The sequence below is a fragment of the Nothobranchius furzeri genome, chromosome 4 (genome assembly GCF_043380555.1).
Source record: "Nothobranchius furzeri strain GRZ-AD chromosome 4, NfurGRZ-RIMD1, whole genome shotgun sequence".
Classification (NCBI taxonomy): Eukaryota; Metazoa; Chordata; class Actinopteri; order Cyprinodontiformes; family Nothobranchiidae; genus Nothobranchius; species Nothobranchius furzeri.
In genome coordinates, this window is record NC_091744.1 from 70,116,918 (window position 1) to 70,131,971 (window position 15,054).

Sequence of the window (15,054 nt, forward strand, 5' to 3'; positions counted from 1 at the left end):
CCCTGATGACTGAAAGCTCGTCCAACTCTCCAATGACCCAGCTGTAAACCCACATTGGATCAATGCAAGTTCAAACAATCCTCCATGCTGCTAGCACCTTGCTTGGACTGGGGGATGGTGCCGCAAGGCAGGGACCAGGAGACAGAAAGCTACTTATCACCTCCGAAATGACATCAAAAGAAAAGAAAACACCACAGGATGAACCTGTTCTCACCAAGAAAATGCTTCCCCATGCATGAACATTATACAGACGGCTGAGTGGAAATGATGTCCCTTCTTCAGACGAACATCGGACATGTATCCAATCTACGCAAATATGAATGACGATGAATGGATGTAACAACCAATAACTGAAGGACATCATATGCTGACAGCCTTACCAGACAGGCATCCTCCATCTCACTCTCACTGTACTGTCAGGGGATGAGAGGACTATGCAAGGTGACTTTGACTGAGTGCCTTGGGGGTTCCACGAGAAAACGCCATTGACATTACATTAATTTCATGTCTCTTTTTAACTGACTTAGAGCCACAGAGTCCTAGAAAGCAGGAAATGAAATGAAATGGACATTTTGCCTCCCCTTCAAGGCACAGGGCATAGGAATCTAGAGGCCAGGAAGACAACAGTGACAAATAGGTAACATGATCCGCTACCAACTTACTCCTATTTTTAAGAGTCATCCAACAGAAGGGCGACAGTTGTTCAACGGAGAGGGATGGTAGACAGTCGGAAAGTTTCCACTGCCTGGAATTGATGTATTTAAGAGAAAAAGACAGAAACCGAGAAGCAAAGAGTAAAATATGCCTGTGATGACAATGTAGAGAAATGTAAGGGACACTAGACTAAAAGAAGCACCCCCTACTCATCCCATCCCACCTCTGTGGTAGTGTGCGGTAGCTGCGTTGTAACATAATTACTGCTGGGACACTTCTATTCCCAATGATCCATTTGCGTCAGTCAGGTTTTCAAGCCCAGCCAATGAATGGATTCTCAGTTTCTCAAGGATAAAGAGATGACCCTCACCTAACAGTTATATCCATTTCATGTAGAAAAGCTACTCCCTTCCTCAAGGTAAATCCCTCAATGCATGTTTGAGTGGAACTTTTATGAACACAGAAAACGGATGATAACTTTCTTGACGCAATGACAACAAAATGAATAATGGTGTAGCTGAAATGGACACGTATGGGCACTGTATGCAGCCATATGGTAATGAAAATGACTATGTTTAGGCTAAAAAATGAACAATTTGATTTGAAAGGAAATTCAAACTTAACGTTATCAAATAAAAGATATTGTGCCAAGATGCTCCTTGCGTAATGAAATGTGTGTAATTAAATGGCATCAAAATGTCAAAATCAAAGTTTTAGCCATAAATAACATTTCCATGAGCAACTCTTCAGGTATATATCATCTATCTAAATATTTAGTTTTATACCATTTTCTAAAACATACGCCGTAACGCCATAGCCTGAGAGTGTTTCTTTTTGGATGGGAGGGTTGCTCTGTGCAAAGTTTACCAAAACTACTCTAAAAGAAAATGTCCAGATTAGCAGAACGGTTTACTTTAAGTGCGATGACAATGACGTACATATCCTAATACAGACTTTTAAGAAAAATTTTTTAATTTTTACTGTTAATCTATGGAAATATCCATCGAAATGTTGTTGAAAATGAATCTAATTATGCCTAGACATTGAAAAATATTTGTAACATTTAACCATAAAAACGGGGTCTAAAATGCATGGGGGTATTAAGTCTCTAAGCCTCTGGGCGAACAAAATGTATTTACTGACTTACAACAAACTGTTACAGAAACTTCGCCACTCATAAACGTTGTTTTCCTCATTTTCCTCTTCACTTGTTGCCAGTGATGAAAGGGGATCTGATGTGCTTGTCAATTTACTGGAGGTTGTGCTCCCAAGGATTTTTGACCTGTTGGTAAGGGCTTACTCAAACACAAAACTACTAGCCTGGCAAGTCAGACTAAATAAATATATTATTTAGTCTGGCGATGCTCCATTGACGGTTCTCGGTCGTGGGACGAGTTCTACCGTTGTCTTTAAAATGATCTCTGCAAGCTAATGGACAACGAACAATGTGACGTACTCACCGCAATGGATGTCGGTAAACTGTTGAGGAAGGCAAAAATCTGTTTGTTTTCTAAATAAAGGGCTTAAACACATCTAGCTGCTCCTGATTCTAATAAAGCCCAAATCCAAATAGTCCAAAATTGATGTTAAAACCATGTTAAAGACAAATGTTCTGTTTTTGCCTTGGCTGCTGGTGGTGGAGCCTGGTGACAAATGTACTCAGCAGCCTCGCCTCCATCAGCACGCCCCAGGGCAGCTGTGGCTACATTGTAGCTCATCATCACTAGTGTGTGAATATGTGCATGCATGGGCGGATGACTGATTGTGTTGTGAAGTGCCTTGGGGGGTTTTAGAACCCTACAAGGCACTATACAAATACAGGCCTTTTACCATTTACCATGTTTCCGTACATCTAGGGCCACTTTCTTGCCTGTTAGAGATGTTTTCTTACTTCATCACATCTTATTTTAGCCAAGTAATGATTCTCCAGAACTTGAGAACTTGCAGAAGAAGTCATTCAACCACTAAATCAGACGTGTTAAAAGCAGGATTACAACTACAACACGCAACAAACAACCACTGCCTTACATTGCAACTAGATATTCTAGTGAAATGATGGAGAACAAACAATTCTTAAGAAAAATATCCACATCTGGTGCTTCTAATGGACAAATACTCCCTACAGCTCACTTTGATCATACAAGTTGTGGTCTACTTGACACATCTAAGTTGGTTCTTCCCTGTTTTGTTTCTATTGGTCTTTTTAGAGCCTCTCAAAGTCTGATTAACCTTTTTTTTTTTGTATTGTTTTGGCAGTTGCACCGATAACACAAAGCCATATGCACACATTCAAAAAAGCAAATGATTTTAGACTTTTGCATTAAATTACAGTGTGGTGCTGCCGTCTGATACGGGATGATGGCATGTGTCCATTTGCATGGTTGTCTGTCAAAAGTCGGACTTCTCACCAGGGAACCAAATTAATGCCAACCCCACAGGGAGCAAAAATAAACCACCCACCCCTCCCTTTCCAAGGAATCCTACAGTCTGTGTTGAGTGTCATGGCTGCCTTTTGATGTTGCACAGTCCGCAATTCAGAAATGGTAAACAGCACAGACGAACCAGGATCTTCCTCCAGGGGGAATCCACGGCGTGAGGATATTAGACACATTATGCATAACGTGTCTAAGTAGCAGTGCGTTTATTCAATCCCAACATCAAGAACCCAATTTAGGCTACGGCATTTTCAATTCATCACCACAGTTAAGAAAGTTTTTGGTGCACAAGCGCATGTTCCAGAACGGCCACTAACAGAACATACCTGCTCCTAATGGAAGAAGAAAACATGCAAAAAGCTCAGAATAAATATTTGATTTTCTCTTCCCATTTTTATCTTCCACTCGATGCCTCTTTCTCACAGTTTTCCATTATATAAAAGGTTTATGCAATCTGAGCGGTGAGGATGGCCATGAGTCATAACAACAACTACAGAGAACTAGATTTAGTGGCACGGATTTTTATTTTTCGCTCACTTTGGGCTATAGTATGGCCTCTTAATAATCTACACACAGCCTTTTATTATTCACACATTGTTCTTTTACATGAAACACTTAATGAAATATCTTATTACTCAACGAAACCCATGAATTAAAAAGCTGCTGTAAGTCTAGGATTAAGTTTGCAAACTTTGTTTTCAGATATTTAGAATTCACTTAGCTGCTTCAAAGTTTTCCCATAACTTAATAATCTAAGTAAAACTGGCTTCAATCTAAAGAAAAAGGGATGATTTGCCTTAGTTGGATTTGTGTTGGTGTCAATGAGTCATATTTGAAGGAGTATTTCTGCAGCTTCGGTCTACAGTTTTTCCTAAATCAGATGACGTGTGTTAGCTGTCACATGAGCGCTGTGTGCGAAAATTGACAGGGAGAGAGAGGAGACAGACAGACAAAGAGAAATTCAGACAAAAAAAAGACCCAAAGGCCCTGCTCGCCTCTCTGAGAATCTGTTTCGATACTTGGATGGACTCCGATCCCGAGTCCTCGCCTCTTTTAGATCATAGCCCTTGGTCCTGAGCCCAAGTCCATCAGCTGATGATAAATGTCTCACCCTTCCCCCTCCTCGATCCACACACACACACACCCTGAACCACCCTGGCAGCTAAAACAAGAGGTTGAGCAGGGGGGAAACAAAGTGAAGAACAACACGGTCTGACATGAAAACACTACGACGGCAATAGCTCACTGGTGGAAACACTACACCATTTTCACCTAAATCTGCAGCCTCCAGCACACAGATGGAAAAGGGACAGGGAGAGGGAGAGAGGACAGACAGGCGGTCACACAAACAGCGGGCAGACTCAACACCTCTCCTCACAGTCACACTATAGATAGATGGGATCTGGATCCTGGAGATGCAAAGGCAACAAATCTGAGTGTCCTGGATTCAAAGAAAATATCCTTTACTGACAGAATTAAAACACGAGTATAGAAAAGGCTATCCACACAATGCACTTTTACCATTAAAGGTGCACTGAGCTAAGCCAAGAGATGATATTATATTGGGCAGTAAAATATTACAAATTCAGCTATTCTGATTTTGTTTTCCTATTATTTTCCATAAACGCTGCATCATTCTGAAACTAAAGATGAGCTGATTCCAGTTTTGGACGATTCAAATGTGCCTCAAACAGCTATAATTAACACAATGTTTGATTTGATTTGATTTGTTCGCTTTGTTTTAATTTTTGATTAACTTGAAAATGATGATCCTACAATAAAAAATAAATCCAACATTAAAAATTGGTTGTGACTAAAGTGAATGATGGTGCATTCATGAATCAGGAGAAAAGTCTTTGCTTTAATTGCTGCTTGGCCAAAAACATAAAAATCATATTCTGATCACAGGTTAAGTAGATAGTGGCCATTTCCAATCATTCTGATTGAAAAGAAAAACCAAAGAATGTTATTAAATGGGACACTTGGCAATGTTTTCATATTTTTAAATCAGTTTCTTGAGCCAGTATGTGCTAAAATTACCATTTACAGGATTAATGAAAGGTCACCCAGCCCGTATCGACACCTATGACCAGAATATTCCACTTGCAACTTCAGACTAGCAGGTCGCTCTGGTTAAACTTTTGAGCTGACATACCTGGCGCTGGAGTCTGGCTCCCGCATGTTTTAGATCATGAACACAGCTGGTTTATTTAATTTAGTGATGAATCACTCCTGTAGACACTAATGAAGGCTGGGGAGACATTCCAGCTGTTAGATTAAGGTGTTAAAAATAGGCCCGTGACAAACGCTCAGCGAGGAGATAAGTTTCACTTTTGGTTCTGCTAAACGAACACTATGGGTTGCAAAAAAAAAGCCTAACTGCCTAGTGTCCCTTTAATCTTGCTGTGATGATTTCAGCTGCAGTAAACTCAACATTTCTTCTATTTTCTCTTGTGTTTGTCCTAGTAATGCTTCTAACACTGTGCATTTTAGCATCTTTGTTGGCCCATATTTATTTATGGTGTGTGCATTGCATTTGGAAAATAATAGCATGTATTTTTTTGCTGTCCAAGCAATCCTTTGCAATGTTTATGTTACAACGATTGTTTGATTTTTGAAATATAGTGCGAGCCCTAAATATTCAAGCTTACACCTTACTTAACCTAGGCAAGGTCCAAAACACATTTCGCATCATCCCAATCTAGGCTCACCAACTATATCTGGGTCTACTGCTAAACAGTTTGGCAACTCATGCATGAGGCATTGCAGCGTTTCATGCTGCTACAGCTCAGCTCCAACAAAAGAAAGGAAGACAACTTTGAACTGTAAGTCACAGCCCTGCGGTGCACTGTGGAATAATGGGACGATTCACACACAGACACACCCCTCCCCAGCTGCCACAGTTCAGGGCTTCTCAGACTGTCAGAAATACAAGGATGTCGCAGGTCAGGTCTCCTTCCTGCAGCTCATGGGGCCACAGCTCTGGTCCAGCAGCAGGAGATCCAACTGTTTCGTCCTGCCGCTTCTGGAGTTGTATTCAATGGCTTTGATACCCGAGCTGCAACCCCTAAATCTCACAGCTCTAATTACTACACCAGCCAGTGAAAAACATCTCACTATTGTGCGTGTATCGCTTAGCATAAAGGGAGAAAGGATCCAATGGCAATAATGGATGATTTACACAGCCTATTTTCAACTTCTATAACTGCACAATGAGCGCTTCATCACACACAGCTTATAAACTCTTATAAAAGTTTACTTATCATACAGTTCAATTGTTTCCCAGTTGATGCGTCTGCCTAATCGACTCCATAAAAAGCCAGCAATGTTAAACCTCCAGTGAGAGATGCTTTTTAAAATCTACGGTACAGCGTCAATACAGTGGGGCATATTAGCAATCACCAGAGATCTTTTGATCTAGTAAAATATATTATAATGTATTCCTTGGATTCAAGTTACTTTTAAAAGGCTCATTAAAATGTGCTTAAAATGCAACTCAGCAAAGAGATATCTCTTTCATAGCTTTGGTTTTTGCCTCCATAACCAGCTCATCTTAATGATTGAGCCACAGTGACGTTTGGGACAATAAAGAACGATAAACCACAGAATATAACGCATGTTTTTTGGGTGTATAAGAAGCCAGCGAGGCTTGCTCAATACAGTGGTGTAGTGGAGTGTGATTCTGTGGTTTCTCTGCAGTCCAGACCCCCCCCCCCCCCCCCCCCCCCCAAAAAAGAGGAGGTGGCAGCTTAAAGGTGCTAAATGACTCGACTTGTCAAAGTTGTCACCTTTGCTCCACCACATGCTTCCAGGAGTCTGCCTTCACAAAACCACACTGCGTGCATGTGTTGGTCTTCTACTCGCTTTTGAGATGGCAGCCTGTCAAAATGTAGAGACTTAACTTGGTGACCAAAATAGTTGAGGAGGTAAAGACACTTCCAGCTTGGACATGTCTGACAGAGCAGCAGACACGAGGAGACGGGGCTTAAACCGCTCTGCCCTGCTCAGCAGCACATGTGCTGAGTGAGCCAAACGCGGTGGCTTACCACCTGAGGTCTGAGTCAAGGGCAGGACAGTTGAAAGGTCACAACCGTACGTCCTGCAACACAAACAGCACCTCGCATCGAGAAACGCTTCCCCACAGAATGCCTTCCTCTCACTGATATCTAGGGAGCTGTTAGAATTCACTCTGGCATGGTTAGCACAAACTACCAGAAGGTAAAAGTACTAAATATTGCTGAGGTACTACTGAACAAAAAAACTCCCAGAAAGTAACCAGTTGATGTACAACTACAACTGCTTCACTTCTGGAGTCCGTCTGGTTCAAGATGGCCGCCACAAGTGATCATCGTTAGCACATCTACACCACATACACTAACGGTGCATTCCAGTTAACCTCAGAACTCATTTTTCCAAGATAAGTTAGCCAGAAATTATGCAAAGAACTTGGAATTTTGAGCTGTGCGCTCGTAGGTTTCAGAGGACCCCGAGATCCCAAATTTAAAGATGGCAGCGCCCGGTGCTACCAGGAAGTAGTTATCGTCTTTATTTTTTTCTCATTTACACGTTCTGTATTCTTTCTTTTTGCCATTTAACAGCACCGGTAAGTTGCTTATTGTTATTATCAACAGTTACGTTGTCGAAATATTTAACACTGCCGCCAAAATTGACCGGTGTTTATGGTTTTTACTTTTCCTGACGTTCGTATTTTTACATTTGATTTATAATGTTTTTCTGGTTGGATGTGGCAACTATTGAAGTGTGTCACTATTGTTATTTAGATGCGGAGAAATTTTGGTTATATAATTATTTTTACTCAACAACAATGGTGGCGTCCATTTTGTCCGAGTTGGAAACTGGAACGCAAAACAAGCCCGTTACATCATTTCCTGCTTGGAAATTCCCAGTTCCGAGGGCAACTGGAACGCACGATAAGCATTAGCAAGACTGCCTTATTTTAAAGATTGGACAAAAATATCTGCATGGTGTCTCAAAAACAATGTTCTGACAGATGACAAGTTCTGCATAACAATATTTTCAAACATGTACAACCCTATAATTTCACTCATTTTCACACAAACTTAAATATAATTGGTCAAAATGCATTATAACAAAGGTGTGGAATACTAAAAAGCATTTTGTAATTGTTATTTCTGAATATAATCAGTCACTCTGAGTTTTTCATGCAGGAACATAAATTATTAAACAGAATAAACTCACATTGAACGTAAGACTAAACAGTGTCTAAGTTTATGTTACAGTTAAAACAGGTTTAATGTTTGTTGGCTAAACGACAGACTTGTTAGAGGAAAAGCCTCCGCTCTTCGTTTTACAGAGCACAGCCTACAGTTAACTGCGGTCTACAACATTATCTGCCAGGCTCAAGATTCTGCACATAACCTCCAGGTCTCACAGGGGAACGCTGGAATCTCCATATTGATGATGGAGCTCCAATAAACAATGATTCATGTTACTAAGATGCTTCAGTTAAACAAAGACAAAGCTAAACAGAGACAATGTGTGTTATCATTCCGTTGAAGGTTTGTTTTACTTCCCCAAGTCAAAATTGTGTTGGCAACTTTAAAATATATGAGCAAATAACAAAAGGGAAGACGAGGACGGCTGAAAACTGGTTCTCTGATTATTTTGCTTTTTTTAATAAAATAATTCAGATATTGTATTTATTCTAACTAAAGTTTTACTTGCAAAGTTTTATTACAGTATCATATAAATGATTTTTATTTTTTGCACAAAAGCATCTGATGAAGCCAGGAAATCCTATCAAAACAGGCTCAAAGATATGCAAAATATTAATATCTGTAAGGGATTTCTCTCTAAATCTGCAGTAAAGAAGAATATCTTGGCTTACCAAAGAGTCAGAGAAAAACTATCCTCTTTATTGGACCAGAATGTTCTGCATCTAGCTCTTATTGTACACTCAAATGCATCCTTGGCTTGCAGCTCTCTGGTGTTTTGTCCTCCTTGGAATCAAAAAATAAATAAATAAATAATGTCCTGGGAGGAGAAGAGTGGAGGAGAAAGACTTTCACTCAGTGATTCAGAGGCACGCTGTAAACGCCAGCATTTTCTTTTCTGACAACCAGCGTTAATTGCAGATCCGACTCACCCACACACTCCACATTTCTACTGGAAGGAGAGGCTGAGACACTGAGATTGAAGTGGGATGAGGAGTGCGGTAAAAGATGCTGCAGCTGCCCATTCCTCGCACCATCACCACCTCTTGTTTCTCCCTCCTGCTTCGTTTTTCTTTTCCCTTTTCTTACTGAGAACTTACAACAAGATGCTAACTGTCAATTACACAGGTTTAAAGATGCACGTGGTGGCACAAAAACAACACGTAGCATGGCTAAAACGTTTCACAAACAGCGGTAGACACGGGCGATCCATCACCCATTACTGCCTATTCTTGATTAAGTGAGGCAGGACAAGATGTAATGGTCTTATTTTTGTAACGCCTAATCGAGATGGCATTCAGGGTCCCTGAGGTTAGAGCAACAGAGTAGCAGACATCTCGGACCAACATATGAAACAAACTGCTAATGTAGTGTTTGTTTCAGCACAGCAAAAGAATCCCACTTCCACTCATTAGACATAAGAGCTCACATGATGTGGATCATGAGCAACAAGGCCCCATTACTGGCGAGGCCTGGGGCAGCGAGCAAGCTAATGACTGCAGATTGGATGGTGCTTTAATGCTTTGCTTTAGAAGTGACTGGTAACCAGCTGGTATGGAAATGTGCATGTCATTACAAGTGAATGTAAAACTAAAAGATGTGGTTAACTATACAAGTTTGCTTTGATATCGACAGCTTTTGCAACCAAATTTGTCAGTTTTTTTTTGTCCTGACGTGTGAAGAAGAAACACTCTGGGTGGTAAAAATCTTCACAACCTCAAGGGAGACCAAGTTACTCACTTCAGAATTTAACTACCCACTGAACATATAGTTTTACATAAGCTGCAGTTTGTTTTCTTTTAGCAAGATTTCACTTTACAATCATTTTGAGTTGCGTTTTCTGATTGAAACAGAACTCTTTCAGTGCAAAAAAACTAAGAAATGCACGGTGTAGGCTAGCATACACTGGAAACATTTGAGAAGGTCAGGTTACTGTTGGCGTTCTTCCACTTTGGCCAGAGGTTAAGGTCACCAGCGTGCCACAAACCACAAGACAGCAAAGATCCTCTCTTACAAGCCTCAAAACAGCCTTTTATGGCTTTGTGTGCACTTTGATACAACTTAACACATTAATAATAATATAAATAAATAAATACATAAATAAAAATAATAATAATAAAATATGGAACAATTAAGAGTCTTACACAGTGAAAGGACTGGATTTCATCAAATTAGGCCCAAATTCATTTACTTCTGGACACAATTTCAAGCTAAATGATAAACAACTTGCTTTATTATTTATATTATTATTATTATTATTATTATTATTATTATTAGAAAAACAACACGAATGATAAAACTATTTGGACAAAATATTTACACAAATTATACTTAAATATTGTTTTGGGGGTTTTAAAAGCTGAAACACAATGAAACATACAATTTACTGTCAACTTTGACAACTTCTAATAGCATGGCTGTTTGGTGGCTCAACAGTGTTATTACACGCACTTCGTTGTTTTGCCCCCATTATCGCTACTTTTATCTTTTTTTATTACAAACAGCTTTATGCATGACCCTTCAAGCGCCGACTACAAACGAGGTTTTTGAAGGAATTCCAAACATCGCTGGCAGCAACAAAACAACTTATTACCGGTGTGCGCGCGCGCGGCGGACCCAGTAAAACTCTCAGAAACTGTCAGATACCAACAGCTGCACCCTTTAACCTGACACTTTGGTGTTCTGTGGCGTCGACAGCTCGCTAATAATTCGCTGTAACTCGTGTTAAACGAGTAACAGCGAACTGGGACGAATTTTGCACGGCGTCCGGGCTGAATTCGCCGTTTGTAGAAGGTAAAATGTGTCCCAAATCCACTCTCCGTCTCCCTCTTGCGCTTCTTCTACTCTCTACGCAGCTTCGGTATCGCTGCCACACTCCCGCAACATTGTTTCTATTTCCGTTACTCACCTTTACTCCCAAGTCAGTCGCTGGATATAGACACTCTATATCGGTGACTCCAGTGGATAAACGTAATTTCAGTTCACATTTACGCGCTGACTGCTATTTTAGGGGGAGCTGACAAACTCAGAAAAGCCAAGCTCCCTCTTGTCAGTGAGAGACTCCTCCCCATCTGACGAGTGGCCTCTCCCTCACCGTCCCCCTTCCTCCCCCCTCCCTCCTCTCCCTCCCTCAGAGTTGTTTCTCTCTCGCTCCAAGTCAAAACACAGTGTGCGTAAAAGACAAAGTCTGGCGTTCAGAACATGTGGGACGTGTGACATGCTTTGTTGTTTCAGCCAACTAAATCCTATAGAAAACGATTTATTGTCATATTTATTCACAGCAAATCCTCAAGAGTGAAACCAGGTGGGTTAACAATTAGGAAGTCCAATTAATAAGTGTTTTATCTTGCATTACATGTTTTTCTCCATTAAGTGTAATTTAATAAACTTTGAACGCCCTCGGCCCTCTCCAACGTCCTGACGTCATATCTCTGAGATAACGACGGAGGAATTCGGTTTAAAGAGCATTCCCGCTGGCCAATGACAATCAGCAGCGACTGTCCCGCAGCCAATAAGAGGAGGGGGCGGGAGCTGCGCGCGTATGTCACATGTTTAAGCTGGAACGTTGTCCGGCCTTTCTGTTTTCATTGGCATGTGCAGGCAGGTGCCACTGAGAGCCAGCATCATCTGTGTTTTTCCTCTTGGTTTTAGGAGTTTAGAAGGGATGGGAAAATATTCTGAGCAGTAGAAGACCTGTTGGTGGAGTAAATAAACATTAATGCAAAAGTTTATTCCTAAATCAGAAACTAAAAGGAACCTGATTGGTTTAAAGTTGGAGTATATTTCTGAAGTTTGGTATACTTGTAGATATTTCGTAAATAGTGCACTACACTGACAGTTTTAGTGTCATTTTTGATGAAATTATCATTGTATCCTGCTTCAATTTTCACAGTACTCCATCCACGTAGATTACATGAGGTTATCTATTCTCAATACCAATTAAAATAACTGTACTTTTTTACTTAAATATAAATCATTTTAGCCTAAAAAAGGATCCAAACAATCTGCTTCTGCTACTGATGAATTTCAAGTGTACTAGACATGATTTAGCATTGAGTTAAGATGCATAGATGTTTGCTGCTTTGTTACTGAGTAGGGACAAAAGGGATCTGAATGACTTTTATTTATTTATTTTTTTATGAGTCATCAGCACATATTTTAAAACCTGAAATATGACATTTTTAAAATAAATAAATGTTTTAAAAAGTGAACAATGTATTTTGGCCAATGTTAACATATCAACAACTGTATGATAATGTGTTTATTCTGTTATGTTATTATGGAAAATAATAAGCAATTGGTCCTTACCAGCTGTAGATTCTCCACAAGAGGACAGCAGGCATGAATCAGACTAAATCCTGATACTTCACCTGATCGCTTTGATGTCAGAAGTGCAAATTTGCAACACTCATCAAGTAGTTTAACAGTGGACATCAAATATTTTCATGTGAGTAGTCAACAAAGTTAGATTTCTACACAAACAGTCCTAGCCTTGTTCTAGCAGCAAAACAATTCATGAACAACTGTAGTTACTTAATAACAATAAGAAAAATTAGCCACTGTTTACATAAGATATCTGGTAATCATTTTATGTGCACAAAATATTTTTATTCAAAACTAAAACGACATGGAAAAGGAGAATTTCAACTAATCATTTTGAAGGATTTTAAAACAGAAAGTATTCTAATTCCCTTCTTGATTCCATCATCTCACGAGATTCTTAAATATAATATGAAACAAATAACTTTTTATGAGTGTGAGAGCTCATATTTGAGTCTAAAGTCAAAATCTATGAGACAAAGGACAACCTTGGTACTTTGCTTTGGGCCTACTATAGGTTTAAAAATAAATCATTGACTGGTTCACAGAGAACGCATATATCACACACACACACACACACACACACACACACACACACACACACACACACACACACACACACACACACACACACACACACAGCTCAGAGAAAAAGAAACCCTGTCCACATCTGTCTCCACCTAGCTTTACCATCATGCTGCAGTACCTGTACAACACATGTGAGACCTGTGCTTTCAAATGAATACATTTGTGCTCTAATAAGTGAATAAGAAATCATCTTTTTTTTTTCATCTTTTTATCCAGCTTGAAGTAGAAATTTTAATTTTCCAGTTTTTTTCAAAGCAACCTAAAAATAAAGGAAAAGCACTGCTGGGAATTTCCTCAAAGTTGCACCCGTTCTAAACTTCAGCCTCTAAACACTAAAAACATGGGGGAAGAAGCAACAGCAAAGTTTAGTCAGTCATTGGTGGCATTTATATAAACGAATGTTGTGTGTTAGTTGGGCACAATCAGATGGTCATATAATAATGTAAACATTTGTTCATGCATCTTCTTGGCTGCAGGAGGGTTCTCTGCTTGCTTCCCCTTTCTCTCCAACATATTCATTTCTCCAGGCTCATTATGTCAAAGTATAAATCATTTGTACAAACATGTCCTGGCAGCACTTTTAGTGGAACTCCTCTTAGTTCTGTTTGTGTCCGTGTGAGTTTAGGCTCATGTATACATGTTCTCAGCATTGAAATAAAGCCAGCAACCCCCTCAAAAGGACAAAAGTAAATATACAGTAAGCACCATATCATGTTGAACTGAGGACACAACCCAGCAGACTTAAATTTAATAGTACACTGTAGAGGGATCATTTCACACATGGTAAAATTAAAGTGAGTAAAATTCATCTGATATTCATCTGACATCACTTTGTGCTAAATAAATGTAATCCATGTGTTGCACCATGTGTCTCACCTTTTGTTCTACCTCCACAGAACCAGCTGTTCTAACGTCCACCTTCCTTTGAATGTCTTCTGACTTCCTTCACCTCTTCTTCCAGTCAACAATTACTATGATGATTCTACTTCTTTCTGCTGCCCTTGTGTCACTCCGTCCATCAGTTCGTCTTAAAGCCAGACCAGCTGGCTTTGGATGTGTCCCCCTCGAGCCCTAGGAGGCCCGTCTTCTCACCCTGCTCCTGCTCCTGTCCCTCGGTCTCTCCACGGGCAGAAAGCAAGGGGGGGGGGGGGGGGGTCAGTTTGAAGAGCGGGGCCCGTGATGGACATGGACACGTTGGACATGCGCTATGTGATGGGGCTTGGCTCGGGGCTCTCTGGATTAGACACAGCTGTCAGTCAGAACTGAAGTAGGTGTTGAGGAGTTTTCATCTCTGATCAGTTTTCAGAAACCATTTCATAAAAGTTTCTAATGTCTGTGTCTCATCTGTTGTCTGGTTTGTAGTAGAATAAGTCCCACGACATGTCTATTTTCAGAGACATTTTCTAATGTTTATTAAATTTCCCTGTTGGTTTTTAAATGAAGACGTGGATCTGCCGTGTGTGACACAAGAAGGCACGTAGCCTGTTTCAACCAGCTGCGTGAATGTGCCAAATAATGGTTTGCTCCAGTCAGGCTTTGAGGCTGAGCCGACAGCTGGCATTTCCAACATTGCACCAGACCACAAATAGACCCAGACACTCTTTCTCTCCAATTAAAAAGTGCAGCCTGAAAGCGTCATGTTAAAAAATACAAGTCAGGTTTGATCTATAATGTCACAGCAGAAGGAAAAAGCAGTGTTTCTTTTTTAACTGAGAAAACACAAACGTGAGTTTCTCAGAAAACAGTTTGACAGTCAAACCGAAACAACCATTGAATAAAACCCATTCAAAAGTCTGCAAACCCAATTCGTGATTTTGCAGATGAAAACTCAGAATTCTAGCATTAAAAGTTATCAGTGGAAA

The 15,054-nt window shown here is 40.1% G+C and overlaps 1 protein-coding gene across 14 annotated transcripts in view; it reads right to left on the minus strand.

The window, feature by feature from the left end:
• mef2aa (myocyte enhancer factor 2aa) overlaps nt 1-14,322 on the minus strand; it is an 82,408-nt gene extending 68,086 nt beyond the window's left edge. For 12 of the 14 annotated variants that reach the window (XM_015964552.3, XM_015964550.3, XM_015964548.3 and 9 more), the window contains exon 1: nt 11,193-11,378. The gene's annotated coding sequence lies outside the window, so the exon portion shown is untranslated. The other 2 variants (XM_015964542.3, XM_015964543.3) reach the window with 2 other exon arrangements.
• Between the last annotated feature and the right edge of the window lie 732 nt (nt 14,323-15,054).